The following is a 14,801-nucleotide window of genomic DNA, read 5'->3' on the forward strand; positions in this document are numbered from 1 at the left end:
CAAAATGGAGCAAAGATTTATGTGTAAGACCTGAAATTGTAACATTAATAGAAGAAAACATAGAAAAGATTTATGGCTATAGTTACTATTATAAACAATGTTGAAGTGAACATCCTTTTACAAGTCTCCCTCTGCATGTGTGTTAAAGTTACCTTAGGCTGATGTTTTTAGTCAATTGGGGCTTCTGTTTCTTTTTTAGTATGTAGCACTTGAAAACATGAAGGGAGGCAGGAAAATAAGGAAAGAATGTCTTCGACCTTCCTTACCTATTCCTCGAACTTCAGTCCATATCCCTGTTTCTCAATACACATGCACGCACCCACACAACAAATCTCTCCTCCTCTCTTTACTGTTTAATACTCTGTATATCACACCTCTTCGGTTCCAGTTAAAACTGGCAGAAAGGGTGGTTCTGTATACTGATATTCTTCAAGTTTAATCCAAACTTTAGGGGAAAAGCAGGTCAAAAGTCATGCAGTAGATATGTAAAATACCATTTTGAGGTGTTTTGAAGCAATACTTTGGGAATTACAATTTAAATAGAAAAGATGACTTTCTACTCAAAACATTCTGCTTAAGTTATCAAGGACTGTGGAGGGCAATGTGGTCATAAGGGTGAGAGCACAACCTGGTCGTCCAGCAGAAAACATCATAATTCTGGCCTGGGCCATCAGAATTATCACAGAGATGTCACCCAACCTCTTGAAGATTATATTCTTGACTGAAAAGGAAACATTAATTTCATCCTGGCTGTGTTGTTGTTATTGATGATAGAATTATAATACCTGCCAGTGATGTTGAATGTTTTCTATGCACTAGGCACTATGCCTCACTGCTTCTCTGCACTATCTTATTTTGTTTTTATGATTAAATGAGATAATATATACATAGTACCTTTTTGTATTTTTTGTATTAATATCATTTTTTAAGATTTTCTTATCCCTCTGAAACCATTACAAAATTTTACAACTGTTTATATTTCTAATTTTAAAAGTAACAGAAAAATTAAGTAACTATGCTTAAGTCACAGAGATGAAGACTAACAAAACCACAACCAGATCTCGTGTCTCTAGACTTCCGTCTTCATTTATTTTCACTAGGTTTAATGGGTTATTAAAAATATCTCAAATAAATATGTATGCACTTTTTAATTACTATAGAAGCTTCTCTAAATTGTGAAAATATTTTTCAAAAAGAAAATTTTTCCAACAGTGACTTTTTTATGTAAATAAAATTTTCCAGGTCAGAAAAGTAAGCTTTATAATATATTAGCAGTTTACAGACCATGTTTCCTATTTTTCATGGAGCATTTTTCACAAGAACGAATCAAGGACTTACTCTTTGACTCAAAATTCCTGCAAACCAGTATGTCTCTTTGTTATATTCTCAAGCAAGTACATGGCTTCCTGCAAGGACAGGAAGGGAATATGCAAGACATTTATGATTGCATGTAATAGAGTTCACTCATATATATTTAACAGCTAACAAAAAAAGCAACATGGCTGATTAAGAAGGCAAACCTGTCAGGATATAAAAACACAAATTTGAGAATGATTTTATTTTTAAATTACAACCAAAAGATTTATTCAAGTGAATGAGTGCTCCATGTTCGCTATTACTCTGCATTCACTTTCTTGCTCAATTGCCTATTTCCTCATACCACATGATAACTCAGATACCAAATTGTAGAAGAATATTTTCCACCTGCACTGTTTAGTTACTGATGTCATGAAACAATCCTTAGGCTAGGATGACTGCTGCTTAACTTTGAAGAACACAGTTACTATAACTGTACCATAACAGGCCATTTCAACATGGCTTATGAAAAGAAAATATGTAAGCAGAGTTTGCCGCAGAGGAAGATGCCAAATGCAACTAATGTGTACTGTATTCCATTAATACTAAGATATACTTTTTCGTATTTTGACATATCTGAAATTGGAATGTCTCTTACACTTGATGGTGTTTCATCATGAGATTGAGGCTGTTTTTTTAATTTTCATAGTGGTATATAAAATAATGGTTACATTTATTTTGTGCCACAATTGATGGTATCTTAGATTCAATGGAAAATAATATTTTACTCTTTGAGATGTTTGTAGAATCCCAGCCAATTGCCTTCCTAATCTAATAGCTTAGATTTCTATTTTATATTTTCTTTACAGACTTCCAGTGACTGAATAGAATCCCAAAGAAGCAAAAATTAAAATAACAAAATGAACAAAAAATATTGCCAGGGACAAATTTTAAATAATAGTTGATTCTCTTACTGTGAGTTTGCTTTGAGCTCAGACAAAAAATGGTTCTTCCTTGGCCTGACATCTCCATAACCGTAGATTTTGACCCTTTATTATGATGATTGCTATAAGTAAAATAATTGGTTTATGATTCATCTTACAAATCAAATCAATACGGAAAAGAATCAGTTAGTCAAATCCTTTGTTAAGTAATGTCATGGCCTGGTGCCAGCAGTGTTAAGTGTATGGAACAGCATGTGATCAAGAATCAGCTATTAATAAGTGTGTGGCTGATGAAGTAATCAAGGAAATCTTGGGGAATGGACGTGCAGCTTCCCTCTATAGGAAGTTCTCCTCACACTACTGTCATGGGCTGGAGAGTCACTATGGACTACTACAGTGGTTTCCAAATTAACAAGCATCAGTATCGCCTGGAGGGCCTGTTAGGCATGCTGGGTTCCACTTCCAGAATTTCTGACTTAGTAGGTCTGGAGAGGGTACTGCAATTGGCATTTCCAACAAGCTCTCAGGTGATGCTGATACTCCTGATCTAGGGACCAGGCTTTGAGAACCACTGGGCTAGTGATTGAAAAAAAGAAAACAGGATTTGGAATTGGTTGATCTGCAGTTTGGGTCTAATTGGCTACCAACTAACTTCTTTTTTTGTGTCTTGATGTTCTTTTTATTCCTAACAGAAATAGTACAAATCATGTCTGCTTTGGCTAAATATAGGGCCATTATGAGAATCAAATGAGGTAATGGACCTAAATAAAATGATTTGCAAAATGTGACACTCTACATATAATAACGTATAAATGATATCATCCCCACGAAATCTACTATTGTTTTCATACATATAAGCTGGGGTCAGAATTCATATGTCAAAATACATTTGCAATCTTATGTGAAAATTAATACTAAGCTATTTAGTTATTTTTAAATGTTTAACATTATTTTATATTTCTAAAAACATTTGAAATATTTAGTTATTTTTGTTGGTTTTGATAGGAAGTGGCTAGGATTCCACATATATTTTCTTCCTCTACCTAATCCCTTTCCAACTGAACCTCTAGACTTGTCCCATGCAACACCAAGATTTGTGGCCACAGATAAGTCATCAGGAGTTGCAGTGGTTCTCATGCCAACAGCTCTTAGAATTCCTCAGAATGATAGAAATTTAGCCACCTTTACCCAATATTTCTCCCACGTAGTTTCAGACCAAGAGTAACTTTTATGAACTCCCTCATTTATCTTATCCCAAGTCACCTAACTGTTACTTGGTAAAGCGCCATAAATTCTTCCTGATCTGTCAGTATTAATAGAAAGAGCTCTATAGAAATGAGCTTTCACTGGGCTGGGCGCGGTGGCTCCCACCTGTAATCCCAGCACTTTGGGAGGCCGAGGCAGGCGGATCACGAGGTGAGGAGATCGAGGCCATCCTGGCTAACACGGTGAAACCCCGTCTCTACTAAAAATAAAAAAATAAAATTAGCCAGGCGTGGTGGCGGGTGCCTGTAGTCCCAGCTACTCTGGAGGCTGAGGCAGGAGAATGGCGTGAACCCGGGAGGCGGAGCTTGCAGTGAGCCGAGATCGTGTCACTGCACTCCAGCCTGGGCGACAGAGCGAGACTCCGTCTCAAAAAATAAAATAAAATAAGAAATGGGCTTTCACTGGCTCTCAGGATTTGATACATTTTCAATAAACAATATGAAAAGTGACATAATAGAGATGTATTAATTTTCCTCCAGGTTGTTTTTAAAATGCAAAACTTCTCTTAGAAGTGTCCGTATCCTATCGACCTCCCACCTTAACACTATCCCCAGATCTTAGTATCAGCTTCTTCCATGAGAAATTGTGTGGATCTAGCCAGATTAAAACTATTATTTCTCTCCTCCTATCATCTCTTTACATTTTTAATGTAACTTTTAAATCTAAATGAGCCACCTCTGTAAAATACATATTTATTTTAATGATAGAAGTGAAACAGAAATGCCTAGGGTTATAAATATGAATTTTGTAAATACTGGCTTTGATTGCTGCATGCTTTTGTAATGTTCAACCCTTTTTCAGGAACGACTTTGTCTAGTCATATATAACAATACAGTCTATAGATAAGGTCTTTATTCCATGCTGTTTTCCTCTTTTCTCTGCCTTGGTGAAATTTGTCTATAAGCTACAGAAATTACCTATTTCAGAAATTATTTTACCAAACAATTGATTATCTGTGGCATATCATTCCTCTGCTTTATATTCTTTTCCTGCAACTACAATAATATACACCTCTTACCACACGTGATGTCTTTGTACTCTCTACCCTACTCTATGCTCCTCTGCCATCCCTTTTTTCACTATTCTGCAGCCTGGAAAATCTTTCTGTCTCTCTAACAGACCAGGCTCACATCAGGGTCTTTGCATGAAAAGATCCTATTCAAAGGATCTCTTCTTTAGTGATAACCTGGTTATCTTCTCAGCTCAGATATCACCTTCTCAGGTCAATTTTCCTGACCAGTGTACCCATCCTCCGTCATGCTCTATCACTTCTTTGACGTTACTGTGTGTTGTTAACTACTATGTGTCCCCAGGGGCTGAAATATCACCTCAGCTATTGTCTAGGCTCCAGAAATATTGATTGACTTTCATGTATGGAGTGATTTTAAAAAAAATGATCTATTTAAAAATATATTTCAAGTCAATCTCTTTATTTTTTCTTCTACTTGAAAAGTTTGCTGCATGGGTGTTTATTCAAGATATTTTCATAATAAGCATCCATGTTGTATTGTGCTTGTTGCTATAAAAAAAAGAAAAGGAAACAATGATCAGCCTGCCAGACCAGTACTTGGCAGTGGTTCAAAAAGCAGGCTCTGCAGTATATACACCTTTATAGGACCAACACATGGGTCTGCCACTTTTCTTCTTTGTTTTGTTGTTGAGATAGTGTCTTGCTCTGTCACCCAGGCTGAAGTGCAGTGGTGCAATTATGGCTCATTGCAGCCTTTAGCTCCTGGGCTCAAGTGATCCTCCCACCTCAGCCTTCTACATAGCTAGCACTACCGGCCTGTGATACCATGCCCAACTCATTTTCCTGTAAAAATTTTTTTGTAGAGGTAGGAACTTGCTATGTTGCCCAGGCTGGTCTTGAACTCCTATGCTCAAGTGAGCCTCTTGTCTCAGCCTTCCAAAGTGTTGGGATTACAGGCGTGAGCCACCACCCCTGGCCACTGCCACTTTTCTAATTGCGTGACCTTGGGCAACTTACTTTCCCTTTTAGTGGGCCTTAATTTCCTCATATGCAAATAGGACTATATCTCATAGATTTATGAAGATTAAATACAGCAACTCATTTAAACATCTCAGCCTAAAGCCTGACATTTAGCAAGCACTCAACAAATGTTAGCCAATATTATATAGTCTTATCATGTTCATGTGCCTCAAAAGAGCTCTGGATTATAACATCTTTAATGCCTGCATAGCAACTCTTAATGCATGAGAGTTGAACAGTTTTAGATCTGTGTTTTGATAACAGCATATAACTATCTGACTCTTAAATGCTTCAAACCACCTAACAGATGAAAACTGCTGTAATGAGCAACCACCAAAAGTCAACAATACATGAGTCATAGAGTTTTGGAGATTTGAAGAGTTTTGGAGATCTGCCCATAGGATGACTCTCCCAGACATCTATGTAACAAGAAGTCAGTCTTGATAGCCAGGCACACGTAGATAGTACAGGTTTAATAATATCTGGGACATTTAGCAAACTTCTTCATTTAGTAAGCATTTCCATAAACATTTCAAAGATTTTCATATGTGAGAAAGAAGAGTTTATGCTGCTCAAGATAAATACAAAGAATGAAACAGAGGGAACATTTCTGTTGATGATTGGAATTACACCACATCCATTGTGGTCGATTACCTTTTGAAAAGCAGATTTTTTAAACTAAAAAGGAAATTCACTACAGTGTAACATAGAAGTGTTAATATTTACTTTGGGTCTGTAACATAGAAACTTATCTTTGATGGCACCGTAATATAAACTTTAAGCGAAAGTAGAAAATAGATGAAAGGATAGGTGGAGCTAGTGATGAAAAGACAAAGGTAAGCCCAGAGAGACCAGGCAATTAGACCAAGGTAGTGCACTCAGGATTTAATTTATTTAGCTGACCTGTACTGACCTCCAGCAGTCTAGGATATTTTGGCGAGTCTGTCTGATCTGGGTTTCATAGCACGTATTTGTGCGCTATATAAAATCCAGCTGTCTCATTTAGAATTGCTTATCTCAGATTCAGAATGAGCTGCCAGCTCTGTTCATTTGTTTGCACTTTTCTGGATCTACTATAAACAGTTTTCTCAGATGTTGTTACTCTTTAGTCAAAGATTTCTCCCCACAGCACTTTCCTTATGCACAATATTTCCTTCCTGCCTTAGGGTAATCATCTAAATAAAGTGAGTCCCTAAAACCACTTTGTCGCCCAAGTAGCCAGCAGAGGGAATCATTTATGAAATGTAGTTAATTTCAGTAACTGACAAGCACATGAAGTGCCTAAAGAAAACAGGAGTGTCAGGCTACTTGGGATGGTTCCAGGAAGGTCCTCTACTTTAAGAGCTGCATTTTACTAAGGATCCTGATGGTTATTGGAACTTTTCCTGTTGTTTTACTCAGTAGTCTCCAGGGGACTATTTGGCACTTGGGTGCAAAATGAGATCAGCAATTAGGAAGAACCACTGCAGACACTTGAACAGTAAATCATTGAGTACCAGGCTTAAGAGCTAGTAAGTACCAGGTCAAAGTAATAGCCTAAGGATATTGGTAAGTCTGGCTTCTTAGTCTTTCCAGGGTGCTTGGGGCCCTAGCTCCTTGTGTGACTGACTTGAGGTGGTGTTCAGGTATTTAGCAATGGGAAAGTTGTAATCAACTTTCAATCCCAATAGATCACCAAAGGTTTGGAAGTTTCATCAACTTGGGACCTGAAAAGTCTATACTATTCACATCTATTTAAGGGCAGCCCTAGACCCACCTTCCACATAGGACACATAGGACAGAGATACTAGTGTCAAACAGCCTGGCAGGTCTTTGTATGAATGGATTCATTCCCTCTGGGGGTAATCTATTTGATTAGATCGAGCTTATCTATTTGATGACACCCATGTAGGTAAAAAATAAAAATAAAAAATAAATCTTGGAGAGTAAAATAAGTAATTTTTTACTTGCAACCAAAGGCACAATTACCACTTATTTCCAAGCTCTGATTACTTCATTTACTCCCATGTAACAATCAAGAAAAGAATGAAAAAGAATGAGGGGAAATAGTGAGCTTTCAAGGAGTTTATTGGAAGAAACACAAACTAGGAAATAGGAGACCTGCGTTCTACAGACATGAAGTATCTATTTGAAGAATTGATGTCTTCAGTCCTCATCTGGAAAATGAAGTATTTGGACCAACTCATACAATGGTTTAAAATTCTCTATCTAGAATATCAAGAGCTACGGACATTTAAAATGTGTTTATAATCAATAGTAAGCACATTGCATTTACTATTTAATCTTTATAACAATGCTATAAGATAAACAATATCAACATGATCCTCATTTTATAGATGAAGAAACTAAAGCATAAAAAAGATAAGAAAGGGTCAAATTTATGAAAGAGCTAGAGATGGAATTCACAGGTGGTCTGGCATCAGAGCTAGTGGAATATACTTTCTGTCTACATTTATATCAGAAATTGACCTTCAAAACAAAGAGAGGCAGTCTCTCTCCCTCTCTGTCCTTCCCGCTATTCTTTCTTCTCTCCTGGGAGGTCATATTGTTTATGGAGAGCATAACTCTTCCACTGTAAGGTCTTGAGCCCTGCCCTGCAAAGACAGAAAGAGGTAAATTTGGTTCCTTGTGTATCTATTCTCTTATGATGCTTTATTAAAGGATAATTTTTAAGAAGCAATACAAAGTGAGAAAAGGAGAATTATTGCCCAGAAATAAATTCTGAAGGCTCAGGAAGGTATATTTGTTTTTCTCCCAGACATAAAATGCAATTAAATCTACCCCATGTAAGACTGATGAAACTTCTTTCTTGATAGAGAGATGTGATTTATATTCTAGCAATAATTAATACTGAGTTTAAGGAACTTAAGTTTATGTCAGATCATTTTTTTTTCCTCCCAGGTTGTTACTTGTTGCTTCTCATATTTAGCCTTCCTTCTGCAGCTGTGTTGAGAGCTTATACAGTGTTTCAAGTAGGTAATAGGCCGAAAAAAAAAAAAGAAAAAAAGAAAAGAAAAGAACCCTAAGTACTTCTGTCATTACAGCAGTGAGAACAACAGACATGCAAACACCTTCATATCTAGAGCTCTCTCACTGTACCCTTAAAGTTCTTTTCATATTGATGGTGACAGTAGTGTCAAAAAGCAGAGAGAAAGCTGTAAACCGTAAGCTACAGGGAGATCTGCAAAACCAAGTTACTCAGGGTCACAACCTGTAGTTGTGTAGTTTGTGCTTTACACAAGGGGCAGCAGCGTGAAGGAACATAACATAACCTTCGCTGTCCTTATCAACCAAATACCATGGCCTGGGGCAATATTCAACCAGAGAAATAAAACCAGAAAGAAAAGAAAGTGACTAATTCAATTCACAGGTATACATCAGGCATCTAGTGCTGGAGCTACATCAGTCTGAGGAAGTCAAAACTCGCTGTTTGCATGTGGCTTATATTTAAACTGTGCTGTCTAAAATGGTACTCCCTGGCCATATGGTTATTTAAATTTAACTTAATGAAACTATGTATTTCAACTGCCCAATAACCATTCACAGCTAGCAGCTTCCACAATGGACATTGCAGATATAGAACATTTGCATCGTCACTGAAAGTTCTTTTGGGGAGCATTGTCTAGTGGTTAAAGCCTAAGCAAAATAAGTAAGCAAACATAGAGTACATTAGGAGTTCATGAATAAAATGAACGCAGGGAAAGGGTCAGATTTTGCTGGGACAAGGGAGGTTTGTGATTTTTAAAAGGGTGATCAGAAATGGCCTCACTTATAAATGATGTTTGCCTGAAGAGCTGAAGGTGATAAAGGAGCAAGCTGTGAAACTATCATAGGGAGGAACATTGTAGGCATGGGGAACAGAAAGGGCAATAGCCCTGAGGCAGGACCAAGCCCACAGTGCTCAAGGAAGAAGAAGGCAAGTATGAGATGTTCAAGAGAAAAGGGTGATAGAAGTGGGGAAAAGTAGTCATAGTTTGATTTATTTTGAAGATGAGTGAACTGGATTTGCTGGCAGGCTGGATTGGGTATGAGAGAAGATCAGAAGGTGGGAATGGAGTAAAGGATGACTTCAGGGTTTTGGGTCTGGGCACCAGAGAGGAATGAGTGGCTCTTAACTGAAATGGGGAAAGATGTGGAAAAAGGTTTAAGCTGAGAGTTAAATTTAGTTGTTATCAGCATATAGACGCTATTTAAAGCTGTAAGCCCAGATGAGATCACCTAGGGAACAAGTGTAGGTAGAAAAGAGACGCAAAGACTGTTGCTTGGGACACTCTAACATTATGACATTGGAGCCATGAGGGGGAGCCATATGAAGCCTGATTGATTTTCACTGGCAGAGTGTGCTGTCCTGTAGCCCAATGGAGGCAAGCCGTTCAAAGAGGAGCACAAGCCATTAGCTCTATCAAATGTCGTTAAAGGGTCAAGTAAGATAAAAACTGACCACTAGATTCAGTAACATGCAGGCCACTTCTGACCTAGACAAGATAAGGAGTTTGATGAGTTAAAAGCCTGATTAGAGGAGAAATTGGAGGAGAGAAATTGTAGACTGCACATATAGACTGCTGCTCTTGAGGAATTTTATTCTAAAGGGGAAGAGATCAATGGAGCAGTAGGTAGAGGGAGGAAAGGGTCCGATGAGTACTTCAAAAAATAATCTTAATAAAATGACAGCATATTTATGTGATGCTGGTAATCTTCTAGTAGAGAGGGAAAATTGATGCTGCTGTGAAGAGAAGAGAGAATTGCTATACAAATGTCCTTGAATTTGTGAAAGAATTGAGTTCTAGGACACAGGTAGAAGGCTTGGTCTTAGATACAGGAGAATTTATCCACAGGAGCAGTTGAAAAAGCAGAGTATGTGGGTCCAGATGCTGGCAGGTGATGGGTGTAATGGTGGGAGATTTATGAAGTGTGCTTCTGACTTTTTTCTCAGTGAAACAGGAACAAAGGTAATCACTGAGAATTAGAATGGGCAAGAACATTTTGGAGGCTTGAAAACATGAGAGAAGGTATGGCATAATTATCTACAGGAGTGAAAAAGGGGATCTACTAGCGGAAAATAGCTTAGAACAACTTATGAGCCCATGTAAATTTCACATATCACTTTAAAGTGAGACCAGTCAGAATAACTATGTCAAGTAACAATACCATTTCACCAGCCATATTCAACAGGGCTCAGGCCCGGCTAGGCAGAGAGCTGGATGTAACCAGGATTGAGTTAGAGTAAAAGAGACAAGTGATTATCTGATGTACTGAGGATTTTAAACTGGTTTAAAAGGAAAGTGAGACAATGAAGATGATAAGAGAAATGAAAAATTGGTAGGATCAATGGATTGTAGATCCTAGAAATACTGCAGTGTGGCAGTAAAGAGAGTAAATTGAAAAGCTAGAAGGTGATAATAAGAGAGGAGGATGCTTGGAATTGATAGTATGAAAGAGTTCTGATTTTTGTTAATCAAAAGGACGAGAGCATGATTACAAAAGTGAGTCACTAAATCCTGTTCTAAAGATCAACTCATGAACTGAGTCACTTTAAATTCTTATTAGGTCAGCGTACTCCTCCTTTGAATATGAGTGTTATCTCTTTATGAAAGAAGAAAGTTTTGACTTGATTCTTTCAGTTAATGCTGAGATTTAAAAATAAAAAACAGCAGGACAGCATGTTTCCCTCAGCATCGAACAGCTCTCTTTGGCTGTCTATTCTCTTGTAAGGTTAGACAGTTGGAGTTCGCATTTGATCTGAGGCTTTAAGCTTCTTGTTCTACTCAATTTCCAAGAGTTTCCTGTTTAGAGACTTGAAATGCAGCTTAGTAACAATAAGGCATTATTTAATCATGATTAACCACTTTTTAAATGGACATATTTCCAAAAGGGAGAGGTAGCAGTTTCTTAGGTGTGGATTTTGTATTCCTTGACTATACAAGCATAAAGAAAACATTTGTTTATTTGGATAATCAAGAAAATCTCAAAAAGGAGCAGCTACAGTTTTCATTAATGCCGAAGGGAAACATCAAGAAGATACTTTTCCTAATGTACATTAAATTCCAAGTGTTATTTATGAAAGAAGAAACTATTTTATGAAATACGATCTGTTGATGTTTAAATGTAAATTTTATTTTCCATTAGAGTCTTATTTATGTTTCAAAAATGGACAAATATTTATATTTATGCTTAAGATAAAAATACAGAAATATTTCTGCTTACTAATTTGAAGATTTATTAGCATTTGATCATAAAAACATAGAAAAGAGACTAATCGCTTTAAGAGCCAAGGAAAATATGTATATTTTTTCCAACTTTACGGTAACTTTTAAGAAACACTCAATTTGGTCAGGCAGGATTCATTCACCATTACCTTTAAAAGCACAAGGTAGAAACTTATCTTCATTAAGTGCCACTGAATGTCTGGCACCACATAACTAACCAGAGAATTCAGTAGCTTAGGGTCTATGGAATGCCTCAAGTTCAAAGGAAGAGAGACATCCTGTTTGGTGTTGTATTTCACTTATGCTGTTAAAACTGCCCAGACCCCATTAAGTGTTTTCTTTTTCATTCTTGGGCATGATCTTCTTTGTCCCTCATGAATAACACAAAGCTTAATAAAACTCCATGCCAGACTAAATAATTTTAACAATGTGTTATAAGATTTTATTTTTAGGTATAAAGGTCTTTCTTTTTGTGCAAAAGCCATTTTGTTAATGATAGTGACATCGGGTCACACGCCACTCCTGTGGACCTGGCTTGTTAGAGAACTAGCAAGAACATTGTCTCAGACCCAATTCCTTCACACTGCAAATTCTCCTGTTGAAACTTTTACTACAATGGGTATCTATGGAGAAATAGTGAAGGTAAATAAACTCTCAATTTTCCACTGAGGAAAATTCATTCTCAATTCCTGAGACCATAAACATGAACACAGAAAAATAAGGTGTTTTGAACTACTTCTGCATACAATGACATTATAAAGGATTTAGCAATATGTATTCATTGAGTCTAGAGTATGCATATGCTCATTTTTTCTAGTTTAAAACCACAACCTATATCTTCCTTGAATTTCCTGAATATAATAAATTTTAAAAATAGAAGAAAAATTAATTAAATTTGGGGAAAATAATGGCTGAAAAAATCTGGTCTGACTGAATTTTTCAGAAATGGCTTTAGTGACATTTTTCTACATAATTATTTGTAACAGACTGTGGTTAAGAAATGTGTACATCTAATTTAAAGATGACTTTTGAAGAAAAGGTAATAGAGCCTTTCAAATGATCGCTTATTGAATAATTCTCGAAAATCTAAACAAAGACTTGGAAGAATTTATGATTTGTCAAAACTCTAGGACTTTACAACTTTTTCCTTTGTTTTCTTAGAATATAGCTATAAGATAATAAATAAAAATAATGTGACTACTAAAATGCAGTGTTACAATTTACTAAAAATTGTTTAAAGAATCCTATGCGGAGGTTTCTGATCCTTCCTGTTTGCTCTGCTACCTTTATCTGCAGAATATCGAATAATCAGATTTGTAGGTCATATCGATTCAACCATGTTTTACTGGAGAAGGTCTTGCTAAACTGCTTGATTTGGCAACCTAAAAGGGTGAATAATGGGCTATAACTCTCTACATAATATTTTAAGAATTGGACTCTACTTAAAAATTTTATTTGCTACTCATTATATGTGTTGAATGAATATAATGAAATTTTAAAAGTGGTTATAAAACAAATGTTATGTTTTCTCTATCTAATTGCTCTTTTAAAATATGGTTACTTAAAAAAAAAAAAAAAATCCCTCCATTTCAGCTAAGGGTCTTTGCCACCAGGGAACCATGCATGGATCCAATGCTTTTAAATATCGTGTCCATGTGTGATCTTTCTAGACACAGTTTTTTACTGTCACTTTTTAAATGTTCCCTATAAGTCAATCTCTTCAGGAACAAATACATTTTTGTATATGCATGAATAGTAAAATATATTTCACACATTTCTTTAATCATCTCCTCTGGACCATAAAGTCATACATGGCAACTGACCTTGTAAAGCACCATTTTAGACATTTCTTGGTGGAATTATTTCTTAATTATTGAATCATTCATTGACTTATTTGTTTTGTTTTAAAACATTTATTGAATTTTTAACATTGGGGAAGCATTCATAGTCTATTAAGACAGACACATACACAATTATGACAATATATTTGTAAAATACTTATAATATTCTATGGGAACACAGATGAAGAAGTACATCAGATTACCTGGTTGAGTAAAGACCTCACTGACAAGGTAACTTGAATATGGCATAAAAAGATGAGTGGTACACAGCCAAATGGAACAAATAGCTAAAAATTTTTTACATAAATATTTTAAAAATTCTAAAAGCATGTTATATTTTCAGAAAAATAATGAGTGGCCTCATGTTGATAGTGTTTGAGGTATGTGAAGGAGAGTAATTAAGAGAACATATTATTTCTGAAGGCGTTTCCTTTGACCACAAAATACTGTGAGTTTTATAAAGAAATATTGAGAGAGGCAGTATCTCATTTTATCTAAGTTACAAACTCAGAGAAAGGGTATGTACTCAGAGAAAGGGTGTTTACTGTATATATATCTACTTACTTATCTATCCATTGATCATCAGTCTGCTTATGTTGGAATTCACATTTACAACATTTGAATGGAAAAAAAGGATAAGACTTTTTTTTTATAAGTGAGTCTGATTTAGTTGATTGGTGTGACAAGAAAGACTGGCATTGTCTATCTGATTGCATAGTGGACATTTTCCATAAATTGAATCAGCTAAATCCAGAGGTCCAATATTTTGAGGAAATGTTTTTAAATCACTTACACAATATGCTTAAAAGTATATCCTTTAAGAAATACTAACTCATAAAAATATTAGACATCCCCTTAAAAGATGAAAGAAGGTATATAGTTTTTCAAATTCTGTTACGATTATGCTACCAAAAAGTATGAAGATTGCTGAGTTAGGAAGTTATTGCATAGGGAAAGTTTCCAAAGTATGGCTTAGGTTTTGGAATCTCCACTAAGCAAACTGTTATTAATGAAAAAACATGTTTTAATGTCAGGATATATTTGCTATGGTTTGGCTGATTGAAAACATAACTTTTGGATGACAGCTAGACTGTCGTCCCTATTAATAAAAATGCTGTTTGGGTGTCTTGTCAATAGAGGACACTTTTCTTGTAGTGCTTAGATTTGAAGTGAGCTCCTATGTGGTAACTAGTAATTAGTAGGACGGAGTTTACTCACCTGATGTACTGGTATAATTTTTTTTTTCCCTGAAAGTTAC

At 36.0% G+C, this 14,801-nt stretch overlaps 1 protein-coding gene across 14 annotated transcripts in view; it reads left to right on the top strand.

Annotated features, from left to right (window-relative positions):
* HDAC9 (histone deacetylase 9) overlaps positions 1–14,801 on the top strand; it is a 911,762-nt gene that overhangs the window by 793,512 nt on the left and 103,449 nt on the right. The gene's annotated exons all lie outside the window — the stretch shown is intronic.

Source organism: Pan paniscus, chromosome 6 (genome assembly GCF_029289425.2).
Source record: "Pan paniscus chromosome 6, NHGRI_mPanPan1-v2.0_pri, whole genome shotgun sequence".
NCBI classification, from domain to species: Eukaryota; Metazoa; Chordata; class Mammalia; order Primates; family Hominidae; genus Pan; species Pan paniscus.